The following is a 15,356-nucleotide window of genomic DNA, read 5'->3' as shown; positions in this document are numbered from 1 at the left end:
GTAAAACATATATGTACATACATATTGATTGACTGTTAAGTATCTATCCTTCGAAGTGTATGTACCGTGAAAAGATGTTGTATGTTGTAGTAATAACCAGAGTAATATTGGGTATACGATGGGAGAGTCGTAATTCCCTTAGAGACCATGAGGCTGCATAAGAAGTTACAACCAGTCAGCAAAAGTTGTTGGATGGCATGCCTTGAACAGCACACACGTGCGTGTGAGCCAGTGGGAAATAAAGCAAATCCCAGCTAAGCAATTCCTCCAAACAAGCATTTATGAGCAAACGAGTTGTAGATGGGGGCGGCGGGGTGGCCAGTCGCCGTGCTGCTGTGCTCTATTTCGATTATCCACAACTGCATGCTTCAAAGTCCTGCCCGTTATCGGATAGCAGGACAAATTTAAATGCTAAATTTGAATTGGTTAGCCAAGCGACCTAGGCCACTTTATATTTATGTCCTAAAATCAGAAGCAAAGATATTGTTGATATTGTCATCCTGATGTGCCGGCCCCATTCCAACTCACTTTTCACTTTGAATAACAAAGTCATCGCAAATGCAACATGGCAAGGTTGAGTTGGATACCAAATAAAAGGAAAGAATTATTATGCTTTAACTCGTCACTACCGCAACATTATTCTCTTCACTTAATTGGGACTAGGACCTGAGTCTGCGTAGAGACTACCGCAGAAATAAAGGAGGGCACAGCTCTGAACTGGAGATGGCACAAAGCTTGAGTTCCATCAAAAAAATAATGAGTTTTCAAGCTTGCACGCTAGTAAACAGCAAGCGGTCTTAAAGGGGTCCTGGAACGGGAGGGAAGGGAATGGGCTGAAGTCAAATCACACTACATTCACATAGCGAAGAATGTACTTTAATCTTAATTATAAAGCAGGCACAGTGATGGGCGACAGTGGACTAAGGCCAAACTCCTGCATTAAGCCAAGCGATGCTAATGGGTGATGAATTTTGGAGGGTATTTAAGGGACTCCTTACCCGGCTATTCTATTGCGGTCCGCGATGGTACCTCTGTAATTTCAGCTCCAAGATCCCGAAAGTGAATAACAAAGATTGTGGTGAGCGAGTACAGTGTGAGCCGGGTTCCCAGTTTCTCTGAGCATTAAAAATTTTAATTAATTATTAGTCTGCTTTGTAGGCCCAAATCAACTTGCACCAAAGCGATTCTAATTATTCTGAAACGACGTACGATAGTCAAGGCACGACCGAAACCTATCACCAGTTATCCTGTTTTTGGCATTATCTCCAACTATTTTTTGATTTTTTAAAAGTAATTGGCCCACATTATTAAGGTATGTGCTGAGTATTTATACTTTAGGTGTTTGATTCCCATAAATACTGATACTGGTTATAAATGAATTGTCCTGACTCCTATTCTGAAAGTGTGAGGAGAGTATGTTTCCTCTCTAAATTTGCTAAATTTAACTTTGCTTCCTACATCTGCTGCTTTTTTTTAGTGTTTTCTTAATTTTTTTCCCTTATTAAAAGTTTTCTCTTTTTATTTCATTTTATTTTATCCAGAATTCCGGAATATGCTCCGTAAGTAGAGGGTTTCGTGGCTTTGGGTCGATTTGCACCCTGTAGCTGAAGACAAATAGTTTTTCGAAAGGAATTCGACTTTAGCGTACGTTTCCTGGGAAATTAAAATGCAGTCCTTTCCAAGCCCTCGTGTATTTTAACTAGCTCGTCTATTCAGAGCCTCCAGCTCTCTCCGGCTGGATAAAGAAAAACATCTCTTTACCTGTGCATGAGTTTTTTATGTGTTCGCCTAAACTCTGAACTTTTATTTTAGATAAAGTCGATTTGCCTAACAACGTATGCCCACATCCATTTACATTCAATGTGTGATGTGCGGATGTGGGACTGAGACAATTTTATTAACAATAACCTTGCCGAAGATATTCGACGGTTGAGCATCAAACTATGCACAAAAACGTAACCTAAGCTCTGATCACCGCTTCCCTCGTTAAGCCTGTAGATTGACTGTTTTCGTTTCAAGTTTTACCCATTAATACGATTACGCAACGTGGTCTCCACGGTGTAATCGGCATGGTTAAACTTCGCACTTTTGCCGGAAACTTCTCGGCCTAGCCTGATTCTCGATTCATTCTTTCAGCCGCATATTATTCATCCTAAACTCTAGGGCCTCATTTCGGGCTGCGAGCTTAAAGCGTGCCATTAATTGTGTCGGATGCTGACTGTACAACGTTCAGAATCCAGTGTGCCCAGCATGACACCCTTTTTTCCTGCGCGATTGCTTGACTTATTCACTGTGTTTGGGTTAAAGAATTTATTGGAAAAGTTTGATTGGAGTTTTCCCTTCTCAAGCCCTAACTACAATGGCTCCTACGGTTCTCTGATTGCCTAATTTCGCAAAAGGATATAGTGGGCATGGGTGGTCGGAGTGTTTCGTGATTGACAGCTCATCGGGCCCATGAATCATTTATGTACACGCCAATAAGACAGAGTTTTGAAGTGTTTAAACATCAATAGGTATCCGCCCAATCGTAGTCAATTAATACATAATAAACGTTAACAAAAATAAAAATAAATAAAATAATAAAAATTTTCATTTAAAAAGTATAGCACAGCGGTAATCCCTCGAGCCACACCTATAAACTGGCGAAATGATACCGCCATTTTATCGTGATAAACTTTAAAATAAAGCATGGGGCATGGTCAATTCCAGAGTCAACACAGGTATAACCATACGCATAATAATATTTTCTGTCAACAAATCATTGCAGTTTAACTGGAAAAAATAATAATTTTTTTGAAAGCTAACGCGGGAAAAATTCATTTGGATTTTTTGTGGAAGCGTGGAAGTGGTTTTTGGTTATCAGCAATGAAATAGTTGAAAAAGAATTGGTGTTCCCAAGGATTTTGATTCTGTTTTTTTTGGTCATCGGCAATTCGCCTATCCTATGTTTTTTTGTGGACTTAAAATATTTATTTTTTGGCTTTTTTTCTCCCCCGCCAAAACTGCTTTTTTTGCTGGTCAAAAGTTGGCAGCACTGTGGGGAAGTCAACTTACACGCCACTGTCGTCGGGTCTCACCAAACTTTTAACTACGAAGCTCTGGGAAACTTATCACTCGTCGTATATTGAAACTTTAAACAGAACAAATTTAATGTCTCTTAGGTGTTAGACTACAACTATAGAGTCTATAGTATAAACTATAAAGTATGTACTTGTAATCTAAAACTAAATGCTCAAGATCGAAAGGAACATAAAAGTTTGAGAATTTGTCTTAAGAAAGAATTGTCGAAAATACCACCTCAGGTCAAGGTTGCTTCAACTGTCTTTCACTTGGGCGTCCAAAACATTGTTTCTGTTTTTATTTAAATCTTAGTTTTTTTTGTCAATATCTACGTCACTGTCAGTTATTAAATTACCCTTTTGTGACTCTAGCAACAGATGGCGCTTTTAAAATTGTATACGGCGCCAGTTTTTGTTAGCATATTCACACCCGTTACCCGTAGAGTAAAAGGGTACATTCGATTCGTTGAGGAGGTTGTAAAAGGTAGAAGGAAGCGTTTCGGACCTATAAAGTATATATATTCTTGAGCAGTATCAAAAGCGAAGTCGACTAAGCCATGTCCGTCCGTCCGTCCGTCCGTCCGCGTAAACATTGAGATCTCAGGAACTATAAGATATACAAAGTTAAGATTAAACATGAAGATTCTTGAGGTCCCTGCGCAGCGCAAAATCATCAGGATCATGCCACGCCCACTCTAACGCCCACAAATCACGAAAGCTGAAATTTCAGAGCTAGAAAGTTGAAATTCAGTATGTATAATCTTTGGATGTCTGCGCATCTTATCACACCCACTCTTACGCCCACCAAGTTCAAAAGACGGTTTTCGCATTTTGTATAAAAGCTTATATCTCGGTAACTATAAGTGATAGAAAGTTCGAATTAAGCATGTAGGTTTTTATGTTTTTTTTTTGTGTAATCATTTATTGGATAAACAGTACGTCTTAAAAGCACCTTAACAACTCATTGTGGGCAACTGTAATATTTAACCAAACCTAATTACTTTAAAAGGTTAACGTGAAAATGTCTCATTGTCTTCTAATTTTTTTGTTTTTATGATGCGAATTGTTTTTTTTTTGTTTTGCGAAGAAGCCACGCCCAATCTAACGCACACAAAACCCGGAAAACCAAAAGAAAGTTGTGCCTAAGAATACATATTAGAGAGATGCCACTGGAACTGGCCCCTAGTTTTCATCCGGCCACGCCCTCTAACGCCCACAAGCCGCGGAAAACTGGGGCCGTCGTTTAACCTTGTATAACTTCTTTCTGTTAATATCTATCGATCTACCAAAGATTTTTCAAATCGGAAAAATGTTTCGCTATTTATGAAGAAATTTAGGTTATAAGGCCCCACATGGGCACTGACGTCACTATCAGTTACTCAACATTTTCTGACAAAAAAACAGAAAACAGAAACGGCTAAATTATTGTAGCGGCATTCTATTATAGCTTTTTTTTTTTAATAAAAAGAAGATAAATATTTATTTCTAGAGGAGCGCCCCTTGAGGAGCTACCTTTAAACATACCAGCAATTCCGGTTTAAGCTCCGAACGAAAAGATTTTTTTAACATCTGGCGTATGGAATTAAGTAAAATAAATTAAATATTTCATATAGCCCAAAATGTGTAGTCCCAAGTCGGTCTAGTTTCCAGTCAACTGTGCCAGGCTCGCCAGGGGCTTATTACAACAATTTTTTTATTGGCCATGTATGTTTGTTTGTTTATGACCTTTTGTTGCTAATAAGTTCAGCCGCGGCGCCGAAGCCTACCCGCATGTGTGTGCGTGCTCGCGAGTGAACGGTGAAGATTTCGACCTCGACCCCTAAAATTTAATACGCAATTTTATATTTTAATTTTATGTCGCTTACAACTTTGTTATTTACTTAGATATTCCTAGAAATCCATGTTTATTGTAAGCATGCTATCAGTAAATAAAATTTAAAACGTTTAAAAAGCTTTGTGTATCAAGTTGCAAACTGGCTTTCGGCTTTTTTCGTTAACATTATTTTTACTATAACTATCTCTTTTTAAATGCGGTAGCTAAAAATTTGCTTAATTATTAAAACTCAGACTTCGGATAATAATTTGACATGGTAAAGAAATAAAATGTAATGGGTATCTTGCGAGGATAGTTGCATAATATTTCCCGAATAGGTTTAATCTTGGTGTGACTTGCGGGTCTAATGATACAACGATGACACGAGGACTAATTTATTTGCTCAATAAATAGTCTCCCGGACGATAGACACACATAAATCATTCCTCGCCACACTACCGTGTAATGCGAATAACTTATAGCTAGTATCGACCTAAAGGAGTCGAGGTCATTGGGACGAAAAAGCCCCCAAACACCTTGCGAAGCCGCACAGCATTGGTTTTTATTTTTGTATGGCGTTGGCAGAAGTTGACATCTTAGCACATAGGATGCCAGGAATAAGCCACGCCAGTGCCACAAGATTTATCGTCCCCTTAACTTCGTCGCTGGATGTAAAAGTTATTATTGGCCCATCTGTTGCCTTAAGCCTATCAATACCAAATTGCAGTCGCTTAAAATATGGTTAAAGTTATCGAAGAAACAAAAGGAAGCCGAGTGTTTAACAGCTTGATTATGAAATGACTGTTCCTACCACGCTCCAACCAAATTAGGGTTCCAGAGCTGACCAGCATAACAGCTAATGTCAACTCATTAGGAAGAAGTTCCATTTTCTTGGTGCTTGGATAAAATAACTTAGAATTTGCTTTTTTAAACGCAACCATGCGTAAAATTAATCTGTTGGCATTAATTGCGGAAAGGGCCGCCAACCGCAACGCCAGCAGTAGCAGTGGTTCGCAGCGCCCGAGTAGGGAAAAGTCGAAAATTATTTTAATTCTCAGTCGTACGTGGCTGGAAATGTAAATCCGCCGCCGACCAGTTTGGAAAGATCAGGGGTCGTTCAGGGTATGTATATCGAGGTCTAAGGCTGAATTCAATGATTGAGCCCCCAAATGCGCTTTAAATGCTATTTAATCCGTTTGTAGAAAAGACTACCGTCCGCTCTCTATCTGGTTTGTTCTGCCGTTGATATTAATGGCTTACCAATTAGAGCTCCCGCTTATACTTTCTCACCTGTCCCAGCCCTAGGACCCCAGCCCTAGGAACCCACCCGGCTGTAGGAAGGACGTAACAAGTGAACAATTTATAAAAGTCAACACTTGAACACGTATCAACCGTTCAGAAAAACATAGAGCACTGCTCGCCCAGCTAGATAACTTATTTTTATTATCAAGCGTTGTTCTGCACGTAATTATTTTGACGTCACATTGCAAAGTATTCTTGATGGCCGAGTAGAGCTCATGCTCGAATTCCTTTTGTTGTTCTACTCTCTTAAATGATGCTATTGGGCTTGGCTTAACAAGATCATTACCCAAAAGTATCGCAATTAATTTCAATGTACTAAGCCCAATGGTAAAAGAATCCTTTTAATTTGTTTATGTGGCTACCCACAACTGAAAAACTTTGCTAGTCCACTTTAGAAAAAATATAACATAATAAATACACTTACTTTATAGGGTCGGAGACAATTAGTTCTACTTATATCCTTTTCAGCGAATGCAATATGCGATTTTTTCCCTTTAAGATAAAAAGATTTAGGAATAACTAACTCAAGGGGCGCGATGAGCTTTAGCCAGCATAAGCAAGCCACAAAAAGCAAGTTCAAATCGCAGGTTGCGGTAGTCAAGTAGCTTTTAATGAACATTATGTCTACTAACTAAGCTTCCTTGAGTAAACAAAGTAGCAAAATAGGATAGCCCGGGATAGGAGTCAAAGGGGTAGGCAGGGAGGGACACGAGGGCGGAAATTGCCACCCCCTGGCCACTGCTTGATATTATGATGGCATCAGAAAAAGGTAGAGAAATTTACATGCTAAAAGAAAACTTTAGGATTTTTTCTGATTCGTATGTTTACAGTTCACTAAATATTTAAGCGTTAGCATTATATAATATAGGTATTTGGTGCAGAAGAGGATTCAATAAAGTGAACGAAACGCATTTGTGATGAATGCATAGGACGACCATGTCTGTATCCATTACGCCGCCCACGTGTTTTTTGCTACTCGTACATTCCTGAGATAGCTCCGGTGATAATGGTCTCCTGAGTTAGACATGTCAAGTGCAATCAGTATCGCCTAAGACATGGCATATTCGCGCTCTATGCCTCGCTATTTCAATTAATTATTGGATTTTTTGGATCCAAAGCCAAACAAAATTTGTAGCCAAATAATTAAAGAGGGTCACGTTAGTCTAATCCGAAAAAGTAATTATTTGACTCGGTCTCCATCAAAAAAGTTTTGCAGGGAATTAAAATGAATGAAATAAATATTCAGACTTCTTCTCAACCCCAGCTTAGAGACCAGGCCGGCAAAGTTCACTCTTGAAAATGGTTTGAATAAAATTAAACAAAGAAAGCCAAAGAAAAAAGATAACCAAAGCGAGAGCCCATCTCCGTGGGGCCTAGGCGTATAGATGCACTTAAGATATATAAGTTATTTTCCCTACTTTGTTTTTATTTCAGGGGACGCAGCATTCATCCTCGATTTTAATTTCGCCCTGTGAGCCCTCAATATTGTTATCCTGGAATCCCGGAATGGCTTTTAACTAAATAAATATTAAACTATTGAAACGGCAAGATCGTATACTAGACTACGCACTGAAAATTAAAAATCTATTAATATGCTCTCGTAGCACGTGGCATTAGTACCTTGACTGCTTAAAAGCTTGATTGGCAGAGATATCGATTCCATGTCCCTCTCAGTTTTTATGGTCCCACGGTCAAATATCCGCCGCCATTTTTTATTTAGCTAAGCTTATTAGGCTTAGGTCGTCCATATGTTAGCAACCATCCTCTGCAACCACCATGCGCCCACGGGCTCACACACATACATATTCATAATTAATGTGCGGCTTCATCTGATTATGAGCATATTAAGCTTTGTTCTGCCCACACTGTGCTCAGAACTGGAAACTCAAACGCCTTTGGCTACCGGTTTGAATAGATTTCATGTTATCCCTTTTAAGCCTTCTCGACTGACATTTAAAACGCTTAATAAGCCGCGGGCCTTGCCCCCATCCAGAAGATCATGTTTCCGGCAGTAATAAAATTATATAAGCATTTCTTTCTGAGGCTGGCGTGCATCATAAAATACATATAAAAACAAGAGGAAACGCTATAGTCGAGTGCCGCGACTATAAGATACCCGTTACTGTTTTACAAAATTTTAAAATATTATTTTGCTAGTGGAAATTCACAAGGCGCCACCTATTGTCAGAGGAAGTATGTTGAGTATGCTTATAGTGACGTCACTGCCCATGTGAGGGCTTATAACCTTAATTTCTTCATAAATAGCGAAATAATGTTCTGATTTGAAAAATCTTTAGTAAATCGATAGATATTAACAGAAATAAGTTATACAAGGTCAAACAAAGGCATTCATAATAATATTATAGACGCTACAGTTTTCCGCGGTTTGTGGGAGTTAGAGTGGGCGTGGCCAAATGCAACTTCGTGGCAAGTTGCAGAGGCATCTCCTAAATATGTGTTCCTAAGCAAAATTGTGTAGCTCTTATAGCTTATAGCTCGAGATTTTTGCATTTTTGGTTTTTCAGGTTTTGTGGGCGTTAGAGTGGGCGTGGCTTGATCGGAAAAAAACAATTCGCATTGGGAGCATCATAGAAACCTACATGCTTAATCCGAACTTTCTATCACTTATAGTTACCGAGATATCAGCTTTTCTAGAAAATCCGAAAACCGTCTTTTGAGCCTTGTGGGCGTATGGGTGGGTGCGGCCGGATAGTAGTACTACTATAAGATGCGCTGTAATCTAAAGATTATACTTTCTGAATTTCAACTTGCTAACTGCAATAGTTCGAGATTTCAGCAATTTTAGTTTTTTGCGATTTATGGGCGTGTGGGCGTGGCAGGATACTGTAATAAACTTGCGCTGTCCCGGGACCTCAAGAATCTTCATGCTTAATCTCAACTTTGTATCTGCTATAGTTCCTGAGATCTCAGCGTTCATACGGACGGACGGACGGACGGACGGACGGACGGACAGACGGACATGGCTCAATCGACTTCGCTATTGATCCTGATCAAGAATATATATACTTTATAGGGTCGCAAAAGCTTCTTTCTATCTGTTACATACTTTTCAACGAATCTAGTATACCCTTTTACTCTACGAGTAACGGATTACACACTTTGGGAATGAAATGCCCTCTTATTATAGCCAACTACACCCAAATTAAATTTATTAAAAATGAGGCATATTAAGAGCATTTCTGTCCTCGTTGAAAGTTTGATGCCCAAATAGCTGAACTCTTAATGTCCTCAACTCTGGCCAAGCCTCTATATCTTCCTCTCCGTTTCCCGATTTGGACGTATCCATGGTCATTTTCATGCATGAGCGCACCCTGGAGCTGTACAACCTTTACCACCAAAAGTGGCCAAGAAGCACGGGCAATTTAATTTGAATTGTGAATGAGTTCCGTTTATGTCAGTAATGATTTTATTTATATTTATGTGGCCGGCAATAGGGCACAGGGAAAATATTCTAAGGTCCCATAAATAGGTGCACTTTCCGCTCGAGCTCCAGTACCTCATCGCTTCGGCAAAAGAATGAAAAACAGAATAAGGATAAGGCAGACCGACGATATTTTCATTTTTCTTTGATATATGTATATACGCCGTAAGATTAAACAAGAGGACACGCTACAGTCGAGTACCGCCACTATAAGATAACCGTTACTGTTTTACAGAATTTTAAAATATTCATTTTGCTAGTGGAAATGGGTACACACCCTCTATAGCCTGGTTTATCGAAATTATACTGCGAAATAAAACTCGATTCTAACCTGGAGCGATCTATTTATAAACCTGCTTTCAGCCATGGTCCCATGTGAGCTAGCCAAGCTGGAAATTTGGACTTAATGAAATTATGCGCACTCGGCTGCCTAGCGGCATAATCGTATAGCTCAGATTTCACTACTATCTGCTGATGTTTATCGAAATTATACTGCGAAATAAAACTCGATTCTAACCTGGAGCGATCTATTTATAAACCTGCTTTCAGCCATGGTCCCATGTGAGCTAGCCAAGCTGGAAATTTGGACTTAATGAAATTATGCGCACTCGGCTGCCTAGCGGCATAATCGTATAGCTCAGATTTCACTACTATCTGCTGATGTACCGCTCCTCCTGTTGATTTTTGAATAGCCATAAAATTCTAGCACAGTAGCACATTAAATTGTCGCCAGACTACCTCGTTGAGTTGCGGTTAAAACTTTATGTTTCTCTAAACAGTCAGACAGCCGGAACCTCGAACCACATCGAAGCAAGCAAAGTGAATAACGCCAAATGCCAGTGTTTTTGCCAGGCAAACTACGTACCACTTTGCTTTACTTTGCCGTACTTTACTCAACCCAACATTGCTCTACGGTTTGTCCTCGTTGATTCCGAGAGAAGCCTTTTAGCGCCGATCCCTTAAAGATGCGCAATTGAATTTTCCAAGAATGTTGTTTCTGGGCTTCCCTCCGTGCACTTTCGCCAGCATTTATCGCTTCCACTAATGGATGATGCAGGTCGTACGCTAGGAGCTAACCTGCTCATTGTGTCGGAATGACCAATTTTTGTGATTTCCAATTCAGTTAACGGTGGAAGTAGCAACCTGCCACCGACCGGCATTTGGCATTTCTGTAGTGCCCTATACATCTACATGCTGGATTTTTACCCCAATCCGACAAAGGCTCAATCCCCACCGCGTTTCCTTGGGCTACTGGCACCATTAGCTGGGAAATTTATCAACATGCACTTGACAGGTGGCCAGCGGTCGAGAGAAGCAAGACATCTTGATTTAGTTGAGGAGGGCGAAGTGCCATCCAAAATTGGTCCGCCACTTGATCCGGCACACGGACTTTGGACATGGAACATCAGATTTCGGACGAAAGATGCTCAGGGCAATTGTGCTGCTATGTGGTCTGCTAAGTGCTTGCTTGCTAAATTGGCTTAAATTCAATAAGTTGATGGCAAGCCGTGCCGCTCGGCTCAATCTGGTCTGACAGCTGAATGATGTCGGCATTGCTAGTTGCACCCAATATAATTTTGCATGTGGCAAGTGCTTATTTTTGCAGCAGGCACTTAAAATTGGTTAGGGAAGTCAGAACTTGGTGCCCAGCTGGATCAGACTCTTTGCCGGTAGCCAGAGTTCTACCTGGTGACCAAACAAAATATCAAGAAAACGGTTTAAATAAAATCGATTTTCAAAAATTAGCGATTGTAACAGATGTGCGCCGACTAACCACCACCCAGTGAGTAAACGGAAACAAATAACGGCATTGAAATAAACTCTTGAAAAAAAGGTAGGTGGATAAAGCAAAGCCTTTTAATGTGTCATGTTGCATTTTTTTCCGAACCCGCCTGAGTCTAATGAATGCTGACCGCAACAGGGACACTGAGTTAATGGAGCAATCACCATTACCGGCTCCCCTCTTATCACCACCGCCACCACGCATCTTTTTTTTCATACTCAATTAGCCGCGGCAGTGTTTATTATTGACCGTAATTTTATTGAACCGCATATTGAAATAACCTCCCACTACGCACTAAAGCTGAAATGGATGGAGGGCGTAGGCTCGGACGAGTCGAATGGTGTAACAAATTAATTTCTTCAACCTATCTGTCATTTATTTGTTATAAACATATAATATATTATATTGCTATGGGGATGTTTCTCTGCTTCAGGTGTTGGTCCACTATCTATATTGGATACAGGACAATATCTGTGCTACAGACAATTTAAACATAATGATGGACGTTATGTTAACATATGCCGAGGATGAAATGGCTTTGAAGTGGGAAATTATTAAGGATAACGATACCAAACACACATTGTAGCTTGCTAAAAAGGGGATCCTGGACAATTAAGTCGGCGTTATGGATTAGTCAGCTTAGTCACCCGACTGAAACCCTATTGAGCATTTGAGGGGCATTCTTAAACGTTTAAGTGGTTTTAGGCCAAAAAATAAGGAGCATTTGTGGGAGAAAGTCCTGGAGGAGTTGTACTCCATTAAGCCAGCAATATGCTCCAATTCTGTGGAGTCTATGCCTCGTAGGTGTGCCGGAATTTTTGAAAAATCACGGTAATGCAACAAAATATTAAACCTGAAAACATTTCATGGTTAATTTTAATAAGCTAGTCAATTTGGATGACGATAAGTCACATCGTTTCTATTTTTATTTCCAAGTCAAAAACATAAAATTTGACTTAAATATATTTTTTTAGCTTAATGAATAAAGTTAATTGCATTTTTGTTTTTTAGTATGTAAGATAGATGTATATAAATCAAAAAAAAAATAAAAATATCCACTCATCACCACGTTCCTTATTAAAAATACGTATTCAAACCCAAAGTGAAAAGTCGTTTCTATTATTTTTTCCATCACTGTATCAATTTTTACTACAAGTAATACTTATAATTTGGCGATAAGCAATAGAAACTTTCAAGACGAACGAAAAATGTTGTCTGCTAAAACAAATATGTCATTAATCAACAAATCAATATGTTTCAACGACGAAATTCGTTGAAAAATATCATTCTTTTGTATGATTGTGTATATACAGTGGATTACAGATTATTTCTTGCAGCTACAAAAAAAAAGTTTGAGTCGTTATTCCTGCTAAACTAAAAAATATATCGAAAAAAAAATTTTTTTTTTATTAACATGCTTATTAAACTAAAACGATTTTCTTAATCATAAAAACAAAAACTTATGTAAAAAAAATAAAAAATTCACCCTTTTCTCATGCCGCAGCTTATTTTGTGCAGCAGATTCTACTTATTATTGCTGTGCTACTTATTATTAGTGCTTAATTTCCAACTCTGTATTTGGTCGCTGTCACACAAATTGTCGTCCATCTGAACCAAAAATGTTATATTTTGATAACTTCCCATAACGAAATCGAAAAAAGTATGTGCTCCTTTGTAAACTTCAACCGAGCAGCAATATTTTCCTGACTGATAAATGGCTTCTTCCTTGCTTGTTGAGCCTTGGAATTAATATAGCCAATAGCTTGGAGTTTTCTTAATTTTCTTATCGTTTTCGATGTTAATGTTCCCTGTTAAAAAACTGTGTATAACGACTCAAACTTTTTTTTGGTAGCTGCACGAAATAAAGTGCTATCCACTTATCAGTACAGCGAAAATATACTAACCACCTGATGTACTCTTATTTTATCTTGTGTGTTTCAATAGCGTCGACATCCTGTATACTTGCTCTTGTTTGCTGTCAAAATAATTGACATAAAGTGGCATATGTCTTCGGTGTTGCTATTTACAAGCTGAACACACATAAGCGGGCACTATGATTAAAATGAAAGGTACGCCACCAAGAACTTCAAAGGAGTCGGCAATCTGACATCCCTTTTCAGCCTGCCCAGATTTTATGTACACAAGAGTAGCGGAATGCTGGGAACCCGAGCCTTGCATAGCTCAACAGATTTTATTTATCGTATATTTCCGCAATTCGTTTAGTTTTATGCCGTTAGTAGCGGGGGAAGAGACTTAATAATAACATACTAATAGGTTCGCATATACATTTTTCGAGGCGACTAAAATATTTTTTAATGAAACTGCTCGACGCTTTAAATATCTCTAAAGAACTCTCGAAATATGTCCAAGTACACTTTGACCTGTTTCCTTTGGCTTAACCTCGCACTGTTCACTAATACAGGCGTTTCCTGCTTCATCAAAATTTAAGCGCGGGACGTCACCCAGCAAAAATGGCAGAGGCCGCCAAACGATGAAAAAATTCCGGGCACAAACTTGGTTAATGTGAATAAATGTGGAAACAGACGGTGAGAACGGCAGAAGAATGAACTTTAATGAACCTTATCCACTACACACATATTCATAGAAGGGCATGTGGATGTCGTATAAATGTGGATGCAAGTGTGTATTCGATACCTCCCCGTCGGCTTCATCTTTTAGTGCTCTAACTTCGCGGCTGCTTTGGGCTTGTGAGCATTTTTAAAGACTACTTATATATGTACATACGGCATTGCGTATACGTGACATATAGGTAATTTGATTGAAAAAATATCGAACATACACTTTAACACTTTCTTGGGCCAGAAAACAATGCGAAGGAGAATAGGATAAGATATGGCGATTTTTATTCCTGAGCTAACAAGAAGAAACGCTATAGTCGAGGGCAGCGACTTTAAAATACCCGTTAGTGCTTTACACAATTGTAACATGTTCATTTTGCTAGTTGAAATGGATAAAGCGCCACCTTTTATCAAAAAAGTATGTTTACTAAATCATTATGACGTCACTGGCCATGTTAGGCCTTATAACCTATATTTCTTTATAAATTTAAAAAATTTTTGGTAGATCGATATTATAAATGTTATTCAAGGACAACCGAGGACATACATTAAATATTATGGTATACGTGTTCGGGTGAAAACTGACGTCGTTCTGCAGTGGCATCTCTTAAATGCTGTTATAGTTCCCCAGATTTTCGCCTTTTTGGTTTTCTGTGTTTTGTGGGCGTTAGAGTAAACGTGGCTACAAGGGAAAAAAATAATTCGGATTGGGGGCATCATACAAAATCTCTATCCCTTATAGTAACCGAGATTTCAGGCATCTTAATATTATACATACTTAATCCCAACTTCCTAGCTCTAAGTTCCAAAGTTCCAAAGATTTCAGTGATTTTAGCTTCCCATGATTTGTGGGCGTTAGAACAGGCGTGGCAGGATGGTGAAATAAACTTGTGCTGGCACGTAGTGACTGTGTCAAGCTCCGACCGTGTTATATCATATTTCATATTTAAAAGGTAAAAAAGATAAGCCCACCCAGAACTCCGCAGCCGTGCTGACAGTTCGCAGATTTTCAGCAGTATGACATTGATTCATCAAAAATTATTCGATTTTCCAGTCTGTGGGCCACGTCAAACTGTCAACTGTCACGCAGGCCAACTAGCCCACCGAATCCGAATTCGGCTTCAAGTCCGCACACGTCCCTCACATTGCATAATCCGCTTAGGGCAACAATTTGCAATGGCGTCGACTGGCGGCAGATAGACCAAATTTCGCATCGGCTGACAGTGTTGTTGGCCATGCCTGTTGTCGCATTATTATGATGCTGCGGAAGGTTCTTCTATCGTGTGGTTAGCTAGTTTTGATTCTAATCCCAGCACTTTCAACGGAATTCCAAGGGACATTAATTGCAGACGACATACATGTACATACGTACATATGT

General features: G+C 39.2%; 1 protein-coding gene across 7 annotated transcripts in view; it reads right to left on the bottom strand.

Annotated features, from left to right (window-relative positions):
• Positions 1-15,356, bottom strand: part of LOC108110362 (hemicentin-2) — a 54,707-nt gene that overhangs the window by 26,823 nt on the left and 12,528 nt on the right. The window contains exon 1 of one of the 7 annotated variants that reach the window (XM_017219404.2): positions 13,304-13,907. The exons of 5 other annotated variants lie outside the window; for them this stretch is intronic. The gene's annotated coding sequence lies outside the window, so the exon portion shown is untranslated. Of the gene's footprint in view, positions 1-10,481; positions 10,501-13,303; positions 13,908-15,356 lie in introns of those variants that run through there. One more of the 7 variants, XM_017219408.2, reaches the window with a different exon arrangement.

This window comes from Drosophila eugracilis, unplaced genomic scaffold, assembly GCF_018153835.1.
Source record: "Drosophila eugracilis isolate 14026-0451.02 unplaced genomic scaffold, ASM1815383v1 contig_2171, whole genome shotgun sequence".
Taxonomy (NCBI): Eukaryota; Metazoa; Arthropoda; class Insecta; order Diptera; family Drosophilidae; genus Drosophila; species Drosophila eugracilis.
This window is presented reverse-complemented; position numbering and strand designations above follow the sequence as displayed.